Raw genomic sequence first — 18,112 nt, 5'->3', positions numbered from 1 at the left:
CGTCCCGTACGCTTCCACCAACATTTCATGTGTCTCCATTGCCGTTTTCCCCAATTTATAGCAGAACTTGATGTTCACTCGTTGCTCCATTGCACTGTGACCCTACCTTTCACACTTACTTCGTTTCTACTGCCTGCAGCAGGTTTACCCTGAAGGACAAGTGTACTCCATGCTAGATGGCTCTTCTCAAAGTGTATACGGATAGCCATGTGCATCTGCGTGCACCTGGCCCATGTTGCTGTTGAGATATTGGGCCATTCACCAAACTTTTTAGACACACCTCGTATGTAGTATTTCATACCAACTTGGCGAAAGCACACTAAAACTGAAAATTCCCTATCAAATACTTACCGTAATTTTCCTCCTCTACTATTACCCTATAGGACTCCACTCCCATAAATCTTTGCTCCGAGCCAGCGGCCGTGTTCTTTTTTTTTGTCCTCCTCCGAAGCACCTAGTTGATGGTCCTCCTTCCCGAAGAGTCTCCTTCTATGATCAGGGCCAGCCAAGCTGTTACCCCATGCCCTAGTGTCTCCTTTGGTTAAAGCCATCAGAGAAACTTTAAATTGGGAAGATCCAGTGGCCGCCCCTTCCAAACAGAAGAAGTATTTTAAGCAATTGAAGAAGGAACATGTCAATTTCCCATTTCTTATTGAGCTGGGTGAAGTCATCACAGATGAGTGGGGCAAAGTCAAGAAAAAGAACTCCATGCTGTCAAAAGTGCAGAAGCTTCATCCCTTAAAAGAGGAAGAGGTTAAGCATTTGGAATTGGCTCCCCTGGTGGATGCAGCCGTGATGAGGCTGGTCAAGCATGTGACCCTTCCCCTGGAAGACACGGTCTCTTTCAAGGATGCTTTGGATAGGCGGATCAATTCTGACCTTAAATGGGTCTACCTGACAGCAGGTATGACCTGCAAGCCAGCCTTAGCTCTGGCTGCAATGTCAAAAGCCATGGAAGTCTGGACAGATACTGTGGATGAGACACTTAGGAACATCTCGGAAGAACTGGCCAGGAGTTCGTCCATCCAGGAGCTGAGATTAGCATCTTCCTTTCTAGGGGAGGCTTCTATCGATATCATCTGCCTAGTGGCTCAGGTTATGCTTTCAGCCGTCACCGCAAAGCGCACCCTGTGGCTCCGTCGGTGGCTGGCTGACCCGGCATCTAAACAGGTGTGGTGCCAAATTCCCTTTGAGGGGTCTTCCGTTTTTTGGAATAAGTTGAATAATGTCAGAACCCAGGTCACCAGGGAGGTAAGTCGGGGTTCCATTTTATAAATTCTAAAAGCCGGGAGGCGAGCATTCAGGTCATGTGACCGCTGTGATTGGCTGTCACAGCGGTCACATGATTGGATTGTTCATAAGTATGAATTGGGAGCTTAGCAATCCCCACCGGCTACTGTGCGGGATCGTGCAGGGAGCGCACTCTCACAGGTGGAAGGAAAGAAGATCTCTCAATTCTCCTATGAACACTGACTGCAACAATGCCTCCCGCAGCGCTATTGCATTCTGCTGGAGGCGAGCCTTCCAGTGATTTCTGCTAGCGGTTATAGCCGCCGGCAGTAATCACATGTAGAAAATCCAACAGGCTAGTTGTACTCAAGTTGATAGATGGATCAACTTGTTTACAACCAGCCTGCCCATAGATAGATCGAATCACAGCCGATCCCTGCTGAACCGGCCAAGATTGATCCATCTATGGTCGGCTTAAGTTAAAGATTTTGCAGTTGCTAAGTGCAGGAAGATAGACAGTGGGGTTAATTTACTAAAACCAGAGAGTGCAAAATATGGTGAAGTTCTGCATAGAAACCAATCAGCTTACAGATTTTTTTTTGTCACAGCTGAATTGAACAAACTGAAGTTAGAAGCTGATTGGCTACCATGCAGAGCTGCACTAGATTTTCCAGACTCTCCAGTTTTAGTAAACCAACCACTATGTCTTCTTCGGCACCTAACATATTTTTTTAGAACAAATGCGGTTTATCAATCATTTCAGTTCACTTTTTTATTTGTAATTTCTGTGTTGAGGGGATCCGGAACTTAAAGTGCCCTGGACCCCCCCCCCCCCCCCCCCAACTTCTAAATCCAGCAGTACCAAGAGTTCCTTGAGCAATGAACATTTTCTGCCTCTCAGATATGTAGCCACTGATACCAATGATCTTTTTAGCTATCTGTAAGGGGGGCATCCTTCCTTCTGACCACCAATAATAAGAATACTTCCCATTGTCCACCAGGCTAATATACTGTGAGCTGTAGATATTGTAATTATTCAGGGATTCCTTGAAAAATTTAAGATATTTCAAGGGTTTCTCCCATGTTAAGGAAGGCTGTTTTAGGTGAATTCCACAAATATACAGTGCCTTGCAAAAATATTCACCCCCTTGGCTTTTTACCTATTTTGTTACATTACAGGCTTTAGTTCAATGTTTTTTTAATCAGAATTATATGTGATGGATCAGAACACAATAGTCTAAGTTGGTGAAGTAAAATTAGAAAAATATATACATAAAACTATTTTTCAGAAATAAAAAACTGATAATTGGCACGTGAGTATGTATTCACCACCTTTGTTATGAAGCCCATAAAAAGCTCTGGTGCAACCAATTACCTTCAGAAGTCACATAATTAGTGAAATGATGTCCACCTGTGTGCAATCTAAGTGTCACATGATCTGTCATTACATATACACACCTTTTTGGAAAGGCCCCAGAGGCTGCAACACCTAAGCAAGAGGCACCACTAACCAAACACTGCCATGAAGACCAAGGAACTCTCCAAACAAGTAAGGGACAATGTTGTTGAGAAGTACAAGTCAGGGTTAGATGACAAAAAATATCCAAATCTTTGATGATCCCTAGGAGCACCATCAAATCTATCATAACCAAATGGAAAGAACATGGCACTACAGCAAACCTGCCGCACACCAAAACTCACGGACCGGGCAAGGAGGGCATTAATCAGAGAGGAGCACAGAGACCTAAGGTAACCCTGGAGGAGCTGCAGAGTTCCACAGCAGAGACTGGAGTATCTGTACATAGGACCACAATAAGCCGTATGCTCCATAGAGTTGTGCTTTATGGCAGAGTGGCCAGAAGAAAGCCATTTCAGCAAAAAACAAAATGGCACGTTTTGAGTTTGCGAAAAGGCATGTGAGAGACTCCCAAAATATCTGGAGGAAGGTGCTCTGGTCTGATGAGACTGAAATTTAACTTTTTGGCCATGAAAGAAAACGCTATGTCTGGCGCAAAACCCAACACATCACATCACCCAAAGAACACCATCCCCACTGTGAAACATGGTGGTGGCAGCATCATGCTGTGGGGATGTTTTTCAGCAGTTGGGACTGGGAAACTGGTCAGAGTTGAGGGAAAGATGGATGGTGCTAAATACAGGGATATTTTCGAGCAAAACCTGTACCTCTGTGTGTGATTTGAGGCTAGGACGGAGGTTCATCTTCCAGCAGGACAATGACCCCAAACACACTGCTAAATCAACACTTGAGTGATTTAAGGGGAAACATGTAAATGTGTTGGAATGGCCTAATCAAAGCCCAGACCTCAATCCAATAGAAAATCTGTGGTCAGACTTAAAGATTGCTGTTCACAAGCGCAAACCATCCAACTTGAAGGAGCTGGAGCAGTTTTGCAAGGAGGAATGGGCAAAAATCCCAGTGGTAAGATGTGGCAAGATCATAGAGACTTATCCAAAGGGACTTGGAGCTGTGAGAGCCGCAAAACGTGGCTCTACAAAGTATTGACTTTAGGGGGGTGAATAGTTATGCACTTTTTCTGTTATTTTGTCCTATTTGTTGTTTGCTTCACAATAAAAAAAAAAAATCTTCAAAGTTGTGGGCATGTTCTGTAAATTAAATGATGTAAATCCTCAAACAATCCATGTTAATTCCAGGTTGTGAGGCAACAAAACACGAAAAAATGCCAAGGGGGGGGTTGAATACTTTTTGCAAGGCGCTGTAATATATATGAATAGTTACACGGTCCAAGCTGGGTCAATGTAAATATGTATAAAATATCTATACATGGAATTCTTTAATAATTTTACCATAGATCCCAGACTTTGGAAAGAATTTGGGTGGTCTTTGTTTTTATTCATATTATTAATAATCGTGGACATGATCCATAAGGACCATTGCGAGGCAAAACCAAGAAATGTACCGTTGGATCTGCAGAAAATGAACATTAAAAATGAAGGGAGGGAGAAAAAAATAAGCAGACAAACTCTTTTGACTACCATATTGTAGTATGGTACAAAATTCAACTGCGCTTTTTTGTTTAAAGTCTTTGCAATACATTTCGCTGATATGGAGGTGCTCTAAAATGTATTTTTTTTTAATTCAGTCTTTTTTTTTTTTTTCCAGAATTTCTTTCACTTGTTTTTCTATCTCTCGTTCTTCTGCGTTTTCTGCACATTATTTTCTGAACATTTTGCAGCACCTCCATGTTGTTTTCCACTCTGCTGCGCTGTGTTGACTTTGAAGTTGAGCAGTTGAATTTTTATTTCACTATAAAAAAAATCCCCATCTGTTTTTTATTTTTAATTTGCTAGTAAATCAGAGCCTTTCATTACAGCCCACTCTGCCTTTTCATAAAAGCAAATTTCTTTTTTTTTTTTTTCCCTTTTAACCACAATGTTTAAGATGAAGCTGAATTAAACTTTGTAATTTATTTTATGGAAGGAACATACTTCATTTTTATGATATTTGTGATTTTTTTTCCCCCTCTGTGTTTTGCTATTTTGTACAGCACTTTCTTCTTGCCATGTTGCAGCAACAGACCGTTTGAAGAGTTTGCAATGCTGTTCTTGAATAACAATTGATATGCAGATTCATAAGGCTGTAATCCAAGCAGATATAAAAGACAACAGGTTAATGGAGCTCTAAAATCATTAATGCATCATTACATGTATTCTATTTAAAGTTGAACTCCGGAATAATCAAATATTTGTCCAACACTAAGTTCACACCTATGCGTTTTTTTAGTGCACTTTGCAATTTGCAGAAACGCACTACAGTCCATCTAACATGGTTTCCTATGCGTTTTTCAGACGGGGCATTTTTGGAAAGGGTCAGACTTTTCTTCCCGCAGCAGATTGCGTTTTTGCATGTAATAGACTTCAATAGACTTCATATTGCCGGTAGACATGTGCACTGCCAAAAAAATGTGTACGTTTTCTTTTTATTCGTTTTTTTTTTACTTTGTTTTTCGTGTCATTCGCAATGATCGCAATTCTTAAATTCATAAATTCGTAAATTCATAAATTTGTAAATTCAAAAATTTGTAAATTCAAAAATTCGTAAATTCGTAAATTTCTAAAATTCGTAAATTCAAAAATGTGTAAATTCATAAATTCGTAAATTCAAAAATTCGTAAATTCGTAAATTCAAAAATTCATAAATTTGTAAATTCAAAAATCTTAAAAATCCGAAAATAAGAAAGAAAATCCTCAAAATTCTAAATAATAACTAACTAATAATAACTAACTATTAAATTATAGGTATTGGAATACAACAACATTTGTACATTTATTTTAAATAATGATATTTTATTCTATACAAAAATGGTTAAATCTAAGTCCCAGTTGGCTGGTTTTGAGTTGATTGGAATCCATAAGCATTCCTTTGTATAATATGCACCATTAATTTAGCACCTTCCCAATATGGCTGCTAGTTAGGTCAGGCAAATTTCGTTCTTGTGGCTCTCCTGCAATCGGTTGAGCAGCCTGTGATAGCTTTGGGCTCTTCTAGGCTTTACTGGCTGCAGGTTTGATCGCTTCCCTCTGCCTTCTGGAGGAGTCTACAACGTAGTGGTCTGAATGTAGCCAATCAGCAGCTGCATATTGATGTTGTCTCAGCTAATCCCCGGGGATTGGTGCCCAGATAGAGGTTGGGGGGTGAGCATAAATAGTCTGTAGCCTGGAGCTGCCCTGTTCTTGTCCAGGAGAAGTTTGCAACCTTGGAGAGCTACTGCCCTCTCGGACAGCCCATGTGACAATTACTAGGAGCTCATCAAGGTCCCAGCTACGCTAAGCTGAGGGGCCTATTTTTCTGAGGAACTCTGAAGCTAAAGAAGGGGGATTGCACCTGGGATCTGGTCTGGGAAGTCCACTTAGGAAATGTCTGCCTAACAATGTAGGGTGGCATTGAAATTCTCAAGGACTTGTGAGTACAGACCTGAGTGCAGGATCTGGTTGACTGTTGCTGTGTGCCTGGCTGCTGTTGCACTGATTCGGGAAGAACCTGGGACAAATCTAGCAGCCCTTGTGGGGGTGTACACTATATTTTAATGAGAATCAAAAAGAAATATTTTACTTAAATTGGATCGCAAGCTGCTCTTTAATTCAAATTTCTGTTTTGTTAACAGTTTTCTCCTTTGACTGCTTAAAGGCAAAATAAAAGCTTATTTACTGAAGCTTAATTTTTTAAGAGCATTTAAACATATTTATGCATTTAATAAACAGTGTTAAATGGTTGTTCACTTTATTTGCAAGCTAGTGTATTTATTTCTATATTTCCTATTGCTTCTGCTTTAAATTAAGGTTGAAATTTATTTCTGGATGAGTCTGTTATTGTGTACATATTCCTTTCATTTGGTTAAGGGATCTCGGAAATGACTGCATCTCTAAAGACCGGAGGATCTGTGGCATCCTTTACCTCGGCCCCCACGTCTGTTCTGAATCTGGGATCTCGTTAGTTAGCTAATAACCTTCTGCATTTTGCTCACAGTGCCCCTACCCTGGAAGAGCCATTCTAATTTCATTATATTCATATTATATATTCTTATTTAATGCCAGAATTGAATTTTACAGTGAAAATGTAAAGCTATTCTCAGGATTTGTGTGAAAAATATTGCATAATGGAGAATTGATCGTCGATGCCTATACTTCCTGTTCAGGGCCAGGACAAGGAAATGGGCACAGGGCAGTCTTTAATATTAATTTGACCCTGGGCAAACATTTTCTAAAAACTAGAACTCTTTGATATATCTTCTAGAATTAAAAATCCCCCTGAAGAAGACCAGAAATGAAAGGGTCGAAATGCATCAGGGTATTCATGGAGCTAGAAATGTCACAATGTATTTGATAAACTATGGTTTCCTTGGTGTATTGTTTGCCATTGGCGATGGCTCTTGTTTGGTGTTTGTTGTCTGTGTCGCTAACCACAACATGCTTTTTTAAACTTACTGTTCAATTCTCTGTTTGAATAAAATATTTTTAATTATTTGTTTTTTTTCTAATAAATGTTTTCGCTGCTAAAAAAAACCCCGGGGAAACTCTTCCATTGTCAGCTAATAACCTTCTGCAATTTGTTCACAGCGCCTCTACCCTGGAAGATCCATTCAAATTTCATTATATTCCTATCATATATTCTTATGTAATGCCAGAATTGAATTTTACAGTGAAAATGTAAAGCTATTCTCAGGATTAGTGTGAAAAATATTGCATGATGGAAAATGTGTTGATCGTCAATGCCTATACTTCCTATTCAGGGCCAAACAAGGGGTGGCCACAGGGCAGTCTTTAATATTAATTTAACCCGGGGCAAACATTTTCTTAGACCCATCCGAACTCACTTATCAACTATTTGCAGGCAGCTTGGGCTCAAGGGGCAATTGCTTTGGGTCCCACAACAATGACTGGGCCCGGGGCAGTTGCCCCTTTTTCCCTGCATTAAAGATGGCCCTGGGTGGGCAGGAGGGGAAGCTGCCCCGGGCACAGACGAGCAAGGGGGCATAGAACAGACGCAGGGTAGTACACCCATTCTAAAGCATGTATTAACAGTGGGGGAGGGGGTTGCAATTATGTATCTTTGCCCTGGGCACTGAAAGACACTGTCCCAGTACTGTTCCTGTTTATAGTCTGCTTGTGGGCAGGTTGAACCAGTCAGTTAGGTGGTGTCCCGGGCCAGCGAGGTGGGAGTTAATTCTCTTTTTGCTTCCTTGGTCTTTTTGGTGGGCTCTGCTCCAGGTCCAGCCCACTTATCCTGTAGCATATAAATTGGAACAGGAGTCCAGTTAGAGTGGTCATCCCCTAGAGACAGTTGGGGAGAAGAGAACCAATAGAGTTCCAGTGCATTTTTGGGTTGCGAGACTCAAGGGTGTTGAAGACTGAGACAATGGGACCTGTAGGGGATGAAGACAGACAATGAGACTCAGGGGATGAAGACAGAGGATGAGACCCGTAGGGGATGAAGACAGAGGATGAGACCCGTAGGGGATAAGGAAAGAGGATGAGACCCGTAGGGGATAAGGAAAGAGGATGAGACCCGTAGGGGATAAGGAAAGAGGATGAGACCCGTAGGGGATAAGGAAAGAGGATGAGACCCGTAGGGGATAAGGAAAGAGGATGAGACCCGTAGGGGATAAGGAAAGAGCATGAGACCCGTAGGGGATGAAGACAGACAATGAGACCCGTAGGGGATGAAAAAAGACAATAAGACCCGTAGGGGATGAAGACAGATGATGAGACCCGTAGGGGATGAAGACAGACGATGAGACCCGTAGGGGATGAAGACAGACGATGAGACCTGTAGGGGATGAAGACAGATGATGAGACCCATAGGGGATGAAGACAGATGATGAGATCCGTAGGGGATGAAGACAGACAATGAGACCCGTAGGGGAGAAGAAAGACAATAAGACCCATAGGGGATGAAGACAGAGGATGAGACCTGTAGGGGATAAAGACAGATGATGAGACCCGTAGGGGATGAAGACAGAGGATGAGACCTGTAGGGGATGAAGACAGATGATGAGACCCGTAGGGGATGAAGACAGATGATGAGACCCGTAGGGGATGAAGACAGACGATGAGACCCGTAGGGGATGAAGACAGACGATGAGACCCGTAGGGGATGAAGACAGATGATGAGATCCGTAGGGGATGAAGACAGACGATGAGACCTGTAGGGGATGAAGACAGATGATGAGACCCGTAGGGGATGAAGACAGAGGATGAGACCCGTAGGGGATGAAGACAGACAGAGGATGAGACCCGTAGGAGAAGGTTGCTCGCTATAGAGCACAGGAAAAGGAATTGGGTTAGGGTATTTTTTTTTAATGTGATTGCTTTGTTTAACCATTTCCCACCCTGTCTATAGTAAAATAATGGCCAGATGGGACTTTTGCCATTCCGGACGCAATCTGTCACCGGCTGTGTCCACCAGACACCGCCAATGACCGATCACTGTACTGAACCATGTGTTCGTGGTGAAGGTAGATAAGAAAATCCGGACAGCCGCACTCCAGGAAGATGTGGTTCAAAAATTATTTATTTATACTTTCATGAGCATATAGCATACAAAACACTATGGCAGAAGGTACAGGCAATCAGCTAACGCATTTCGCACTTATGCTAAGTGCTTACTCATGAGTAAGCACTTAGCACATGTTCCTGGAGTGCGACTGTCTGGATTTTCTTATCTACCTTCAACATAACTGAGCATTAGCCAGCACCTGGGGCTCTTTATCCTGGAAGATAACGGAGTTCACACCTGGTGTAGATCCATACCTGTGCGGTGAGATCTTTTCCTGCTTCATGTGTTCATGGCGACCAGTCACAGCAGATCACATGACAGTTCTAAACAATGGATGGCTTCCTTTCATGCCATCCATTGTATACAATTGTGTTGCTAGCTGTGATTGGTCACAGTGATCACATTGTACAGATAGGGTCAATCACAGCCCATCTGTGCTATATAATTAGCAGTGTCCAATCACAGCTAATCTCAATAGTAAACACTGGATGAATCAATCTCATTCAGTAAAATGGTTGCTTGTACCAATGAAATTCATTGGTTTAAGCAATAATAGTGTGTAAAAAAAAAAAAAAAATACGGATCACTTTCCACTGTGTCCCACTTCACACTGTATTGCTCTGATCACAGTGTGTTAAAAAAATGTAAAAAAACAAAACAGGGCAGGAGGCGGAGCCTAGCAGAGCAGACATGCATTGTTAGAGCTCCACACCGCTGAGGAGAGAAGAGAAGGACAAAGCGGAGCCTGCAGGCTCAAAAGGTATCCATTTGAACCTTTTTGCCCCAGGGAACAAACTGTGAAAGTTTGGGCAGGAAATATGGTACTGGGAGGAAACCGTGGCAGAAATAAAAATCACCTCACAAAGAGCTCACAGGCACTCACTGCAGCTGAAGCAGCTCCAGTCACCTCACAAGATACAGCATCAGGGCGCTCTCACAGACAGAAAATGTCACAGCAAGACTCTCCATTTGAGTCAGATACAGAACAAATCCTCTCACAAACTTCTCCACAAGCCTCCTCAGCATCCCCAGTAATATTATTACAATTTGAAAAGATGCTTCATAAGGCTTTAAAACAAACCTCAGACCAAATAACAAAAAGTCTAACCAAAGAAATAAGAGAGCTGGGAAACCGCACCGCAGCCTTAGAAATAAAAATGGATGAAATTGAAATTACAACCCAAGAAAATATAACAGAATTGGAACAATTAAAAAAAGAGAATTTAATACTTCAAACTAAGCTCGAAGATTACGAAAATAGAGCCAGACGTTCAAACTTGCGCATAAGGGGAATACCTGAAACTGTGACAGACCTGCAATCTACTATTACTGCTCTATTACAAGAACTAAAGCCAGATATCCCTATTGAACATTTAGAACTGGACAGAGTACACAGAGCCCTCACAGCCAAAAAGAAAGATGGACCCCCACGTGATATAATCACAAAATTTCATTATTACAGAACGAAAGAACAAATACTAATTGCTGCAAGAGAAAAAAAGGAACTTAATTTTCAAGGACACAATTATCAAATTTTTGCTGATCTATCCCAACTTACTATTACTAAAAGACGATCCATGAAACCCCAACTAATGGAACTGCAACGCCACAACATTATGTATCAATGGGGCTTCCCCTTTTCAGTCAGATTTAACTACCAAGGTACAATTTACAGAAGCAGATCAGCAGATGAACTACAACAAACCCTTTTAAAATTAAATCTGACAGAACCCACAAGCAGCAACACTCCCACACGCAGAAGAATGGCGTCATCTTCACCTTCAGGCAGCACCCAGAAAATTTCAGAACAAAATGGGAATCATCATTCTCACAAAAGAGGCCGTTATGCCACATCATCCATGGACCAAGAAGATTCAATGGACTGACATCCTAATTCCTGATATCTCTTCATTTATTATACTAAGAGATGGTTCTCTATAAAAAACCTGTATTTATAACTGAATGTAACTGCATTCTGATAGTCACACACTGTGTGGGATCATGTTACATTCCAGTTATATTTCTTATTACTTCTGATTCATATAGCCTTAGAATATATAAGTGAAATAAGGAAATTCTTGTTCAGTTATATATTATCAGGTAATAACAATAGATTTATTACTTTTTAGGACAAATATGTTCAATAATCCAGAAGTAATGGAAGCTTTTTCTTTCTTTTCTTAAAACAAATATATTACCTAACTAGTTCCTAGAATTATGTTTTTGTTTATTCTAATCTGAAGCAATACAACCTCAATTTTATAAGTTAACATATCTAAACAGTTACATATGAATAAAATATGTAATTGTTTACTCTAAAAGGGTTAAAATCCCAAAATAATTCAAACTATCTTCATCAATACCAAAGTTATTAACAGTACCTTTCTAACTGAATTATTTAGCCTAGGGCAAGACTAACCATATACAACCACCCTGGAATAAATAATTTCAACAAAAACTATATTCTGCACTCCAATTAATGAAACATCATTTTGATGTCTTTTGACATAGCACTTCTCTCCTGTAAGCGGAAGATCCGTGTACCCCCATTAGCCCTCCTCATTCTCCCAACCATATTATGTGGGAGTGTGACGAAGGCACTTCTTCCCCTGAGAGAGATATTTATTCTCTTTCACGGGTAAATTGTGATTACTTGCAAAAAATAATTTATACAATGTATCATCTAATCTCATATGTTTTTTGTTTACTCTTTACTCCAGAATTCACTGGTTTCTTTTCTATCTATTCATCTCTTCAGTCCACACAGGTTGATCTGCGCAGTCAGCTCTGCATAACAAAAAGTAAGTCAAAACTATTTGATCTATTGCCATGGCACCACTGAATATACTTTCCCTGAATGTTCAGGGAATAAATGTCCCTCAAAAAAGGACCAAAGCCTTCCGTACTTTCCATAACAAGAAGGCTCACATAGTATGCCTCCAAGAAACACACTTCACCAAAGATTCTACTCCAAAATATATTTCTCCTTTTTATCAACAAATTTACACGGCTTCTGCCTGTACCAAGCAAAGGGGAACTCTAATTGCATTTCACCGATCCACACCATTCACCTTATCATCAGAAATTAAAGACCCAGAAGGTAGATACCTGATACTCATGGGTTATATAATGGATACAGCAATCACGGTGATTTCCTACTACGCTCCTAACAAACAACCTACACCATTCCTCTCACATATATTACAAGTGATTAATACACACAAAATAGGAACAGTGATAATGTGTGGGGATTCGAACCAGGTCCTCCTCCCATTTCTAGATAAATCACCTTTTACACCATCCAAAATAACCTCTAGATTACCTTTTTCTCAACTTCTTTCCAAATACAATCTGGTAGATTCATGGAGAGAAAGTAACCCAATGAAAAAGAAATTCACTTATTTCTCGCACCCTCATCAAACCTTCACCAGAATAGATCATATTTTTCTAACAATAGGAATGATACCAGAAATTATTGCATCAGATATAATTCCGATTCCGTGGTCTGACCATAATGCAGTATACACTACTATAGCCTCAGCCATACCAAAAGCGCATGACCCAACGTGGTACTTACCGGACATAATGCTCAAACACCCACTACATCAGATGGCCATTGAACAAGCTTTAAAGGAATACATATCAATTAATAATACAACAGACATTTCCCCAATAACACTGTGGGAAGCTCATAAGCCTGTCTTGCGTGGTACAATACAAAGACAAATGGCACTATTTAAACGGGAACGCAAAAATCTAGCAAAAAAACTAGAACTCAATTTTAATGCAGCCTACATATCATTTCAAGATAATCCATCTCAGAGTACAAAATCTCATCTGGAAAAATCTAGATTGGAATACGATCTATTTCTCACTGAGTCAGTTGATAAATCCCTCAAACGCTCCAAACACAATTTCTACATGAATACAAACAAACCAGGTACATATTTGGCTCGGGCATTAAATTCAACTAACAAATCTTTCAAACCAATACGTTTGAAATTATCAAAAAATGTTTACACTTGTAATCCAGTTAAAATAGTCCATAAATTTCACTCACATCTCGCAGCTTTATACAAGACAAACAATGAATGTAATCCTACAGAAGCTGAATCCTTCTTCTCAAAAATAACCTTACCTGAGTTATCTCAGAATCAAAAAAGCAGTCTGGATGAGCCTATAACTATAGATGAAGTTGCTAACGCCATAAAAGACCTAAAACTTAACAAAAGACCAGGCCCAGACGGCTACTCGGCTTTATACTATAAAACATTCTCAGAAATACTCTCTCCTATTCTCACTGAAACTTTTAACAAACTTCTAGATGGACATTCTTTTCGGCAAGAAACACTAATGGCAATTGTTTGTATGATCCCAAAACCCCTTTCTGATGATACTTCCTGTGTGAATTATCGGCCTATCTCTCTGTTAAACCTCGATATTAAATTATTAGCAAAAATAATAGCAAAACGCCTCAATAGCATTATAGGAAAATTAATACATAGAGATCAAGTAGGCTTCATGCCAAATAGACAGGCAGGCGATAATATACGCAGGGCAGTGTTATTGGCACATATTGCTAAAAAACGGAAAATCCCTTTATGTTTTCTATCTCTCGATATTAAGAGGGCATTTGACACAGTATCCTGGCAATATATGCAATATTCATTACAAAAATGGGGTTTTGGACCCCACTTTTTAACATGGATCAAAGCATTATATAATAAACCCAAAGCCTATATAAAATATGCTGGATACAAATCTGAAGCCTTTAATATAGAAAGAGGTACCCGACAGGGTTGCCCATTATCTCCCTTATTATTTGCCCTTATACTCGAACCCATGGCCCAATACATCAGAACAAACCAAACTATAACTGGCATTGAAGTAGGAGGTATTACACACAAATTATGTATATTTGCAGACGATATATTACTTTTTCTATCATCACCACAGGTCTCTGGTCCTAACTTAATACCAGCTCTTGATGGATTTGCAGCCCTATCCGGCCTTATGATTAATCCTAAGAAATGCCTAGTGCTTAATATTTCACTCACAAACATGGAATTGATCCCGGCTAGGGCTGCACTCCCATTCACATGGGCAGAAAAATCAATCCCATATCTTGGAATTCAATTAACAGCATCTCATTCTGACTTATTCTCAACCAATTATCCTCCTGTATTAAGACAGATCACAAATCTAATAAAACAATGGTCGCAACTTCCTTTATCCTGGATAGGGAAGATTAATGCTATCAAAATGACTATTCTACCCAAATTGCTTTATCTATTCAGAGTCCTCCCTATTCCAATTCCTTCCTATTTTTTGAGAATAGTACAAAAAAGAGCAACTTCGTTTATATGGGGTTCTTCTAAACCACGTATACCTATACACACACTACATCTTCCCAAAAATAAAGGAGGCCTGGGATACCCTAATTTTACTAACTACTACAGAGCAGCACATTTGGCCAGTCTGTCCAAATACCATGCAAAACAGGAAATCCCATTATGGGTATTTATAGAGGCTTCAGAAAATGACCCTCTATTAATATCAAATTTATTATGGCTTGATCCTAAAGACCGCTTTAAAATTCATAATCCCATAACTAAACACTTCTTATCTCTCTGGGATAAACTAAAAACCAAATATCAGTTACAATCTCCACACAATCCTCTCCTTTCTTTTATCAGAAATCCGGCCTTTTATCCGGCATGGATCTACCCAAATTCTTTTAAAGCTTGGACAACATCAGGCATTCAGACACTAAATGACTTCATAGCATCTAAATCATTCCTTTCATTCCCATCGCTTAGAGAAAAATATGATCTACCAAACTCTGAGATATTTAGATATCTCCAAATCAAAAATTTCTATACACCATTCCTAAAGGGGGATACACCATTATCCCAATTATCCATTTTTGAATCAATCTGTACAAAAGATCCATTTGCTAAAGGTACAATTTCATCACTTTATAATCAATTATATGGAGTAGCAAATCTTAATAGACCCTCTTACGTTCAGAGGTGGGAGGAGGACCTGGGACGAACTTTAGAAGACACGGACTGGTCTAATATATGGCTCACATCTAAGTCATCTTCACCCAACATCTTAGCACTGGAGACAAATTATAAAGTCCTAACTCGCTGGTACCTTGTACCTGCTAGAGTGGCAAAATATTCACCTAATACCTCAACTCTTTGTTTTCGAGGATGCCCAGAAATAGGCACATATTTACACATATGGTGGACGTGCCCAGTAATCCAAACCTTCTGGAAGGAAGTCTTCGTGATTGCATCTAAAATATTTAAAAAACTAATACAACCAGATCCATATTTAACTTTACTTAATCTAAAACCGGAATGGTTAACACTCTCTCAATTCAAACTTATGATCCAACTAATAACGGCTGCAAAACAAACAGTGGCCAAGGCATGGAAATCTCCTACATTGGTACTAGCAGAAACAATTCACAGAATTAATAATACAATGTCCCATGCTAAGATGGTAGCCATCGATCAAAATCAAATTCCAAAATTTGAAAAACTTTGGCATCCTTGGATAAAACAACAGTTCCTGTCAAATTTCAATGACTCTGTCCTGTTGCCATGGTAACAGATTAAATGACTTACAGACACACCCATTCTAAGGCTTCAAAGAGAACTAAAAAGAATAATAAACTGACGAGCGGGACAACCTTGTGGACCATACCTCTACCTTTCAACCCTTTTTCTTCTTTCTCTTTCTTTTTCTCCACCTTACGATTAAAGCTCATTATCAGAATTTATTTGACCTATATACACTCTACTTGTAAACAATATGTATAGTAGGTATAAATCATTTAAATACCTACAAAAGTAACTAAGGAAATGATATATATCTTTAATTTAGGTTTACGTGAACCCAATGTTTAATATTTGAAATTTCATGATATTTACCTATATAAACCCTACTGTAAAACAATGAGCTTACTTTATAGATCCTTGTAAACTTACTTTATGTATCTTTATGTATCTTTATAACATTGTATACTCAATAAACTTCTTTTGACAAGGAAAAAACAAAACAGTATATTAAAAAAAGTTTTTTTACATTTCTTAATTTTCCAAAAAATTGTGACAAAAAATTACAACTTAAAAAAATATGCCATGCAGCTTACTAAATACCTTGTGGGGTCTATTTTCCAAAAAGGGGTCATTTGGGGGATATCTGTACCGTCCTGCTGTTTTCGGGCGTCAAGAAATGATATAGCCCGTCAGTACATCAGGATTGATCGATTTTCAGATAGTTTCTGGATTCTATAACTTTCCTACAGACTAAATAATAAACACCGATTTTGAGCTATTTTCACCATATAAATGTAGCAGAATACATTTTGGCATAAATGTATGAAGAAAGATTATTTATTTGCAAATTTTTATAAAAGAAACAAAGAAAAACATTTTTTTGTTTTTTTTCAAAATTTTAGATCTTTTTTTTTTGTTTATTTAGTAAAAAATATTTGTGTGAAAACAATGATAAAAATGCAATTTGGGTACAGTGTTACATGACCGCGCAATTGTCATTCAAAGTGTGACAGCGCTGAAATCTGAAAATTGACCTGGGCAGCAAGGGGGTGAAGGTACCCAGTATTTTTTTTTTTTTTATTTCCTTTAATTTTTTTTTTTTTTTTTTACACTGTACCTTTAATATTTTTATCTTATATTTTATCAACTTTTTTATCAACTGAAATGTTTAATAATGATTTAATTTAGGGGTAGACAACACTTTGAGGTTTATTTACTAAAAGGTCAAAAGCTGTGCACGGAGCCGCTTTATAATGGGGGGGCACAGACATTGACACAGATAGCGGGACTTGCCTAAACCCCCCCCTTGCTACCTCGTCACTGGCTTTGATTGACAGCATTGGGAGCCAATGGCTTCTGGTGCCCCAGCAAAGCCAGCAAGACCCGGAAGTGAGGGGAGAGAGGATCTGCAGACGTGCATGGCACTGGATCAAATGAGGGCTCAGGTAAGTATAAGGTGGGGTTGAGGGGGGTGCTGACACCTAAACAATTTTTACTTTAATGCAAGGATAAAAAAATGTTTAGGTTTTACAACCACTTTAACCATTTCAGCCCCGACCAGGCCATTTTTTGCGATGCGGCACTGCGCCGCTTCAACTGACAATTGCGCGGTCGTGCGACCCTGTACACAAACAAAATTGACGTCTTTTTTTTTCCCCCCACAAATGGAGCTTTCTTTTGGTGGTATTTGATCACCTCTGCAGTTTTTATTTTTTTTGCGCTATAAAAACAAAAAAAGAGCAACAATTTTGAAAAAAAAGACAATATTTTTTACTTATTTTGCTATAATAAATATAAAAAAAATAATAAGTTCTTCATCACCTTAGGCCGATACGTATTTTTCTACATATTTTCTGGTGAAAAAAAATTAATATTGATTGGTTTGTGCAAAAGCTATAGCGTCTACAAAATATATAGAAGGAAAAAACACCATGTGTGAGCCCCCAAAGCTGCATAACCCAAATGTATACAAAAAAATAGAAAAGTTTCCCCAGGGGTTTTTTAGCAGCAGAGAATTTGTACAAAAGTAGTTGATATAAAAAGTCATTTATTAACAGACAATGATAATTTCAAATGAACAATGATAAATCAATATAGCGTCTACAAAATAGGGGATATATTTATGGCATTTATATTATTATTATTATTTTTTTACTAGTAAAAGCGGTGATCTGCAATTTTTTAGCGGGACTGCGACATTGCGGCGGGCAGATCAGACACTTTTGACACTTTTTTGGGACCCGTGACATTTATACATCGATCAGTGCTAAAAATA

This window comes from Aquarana catesbeiana, linkage group LG13 (assembly GCF_042186555.1).
Source record: "Aquarana catesbeiana isolate 2022-GZ linkage group LG13, ASM4218655v1, whole genome shotgun sequence".
Classification (NCBI taxonomy): Eukaryota; Metazoa; Chordata; class Amphibia; order Anura; family Ranidae; genus Aquarana; species Aquarana catesbeiana.
This window is presented reverse-complemented; position numbering follows the sequence as displayed.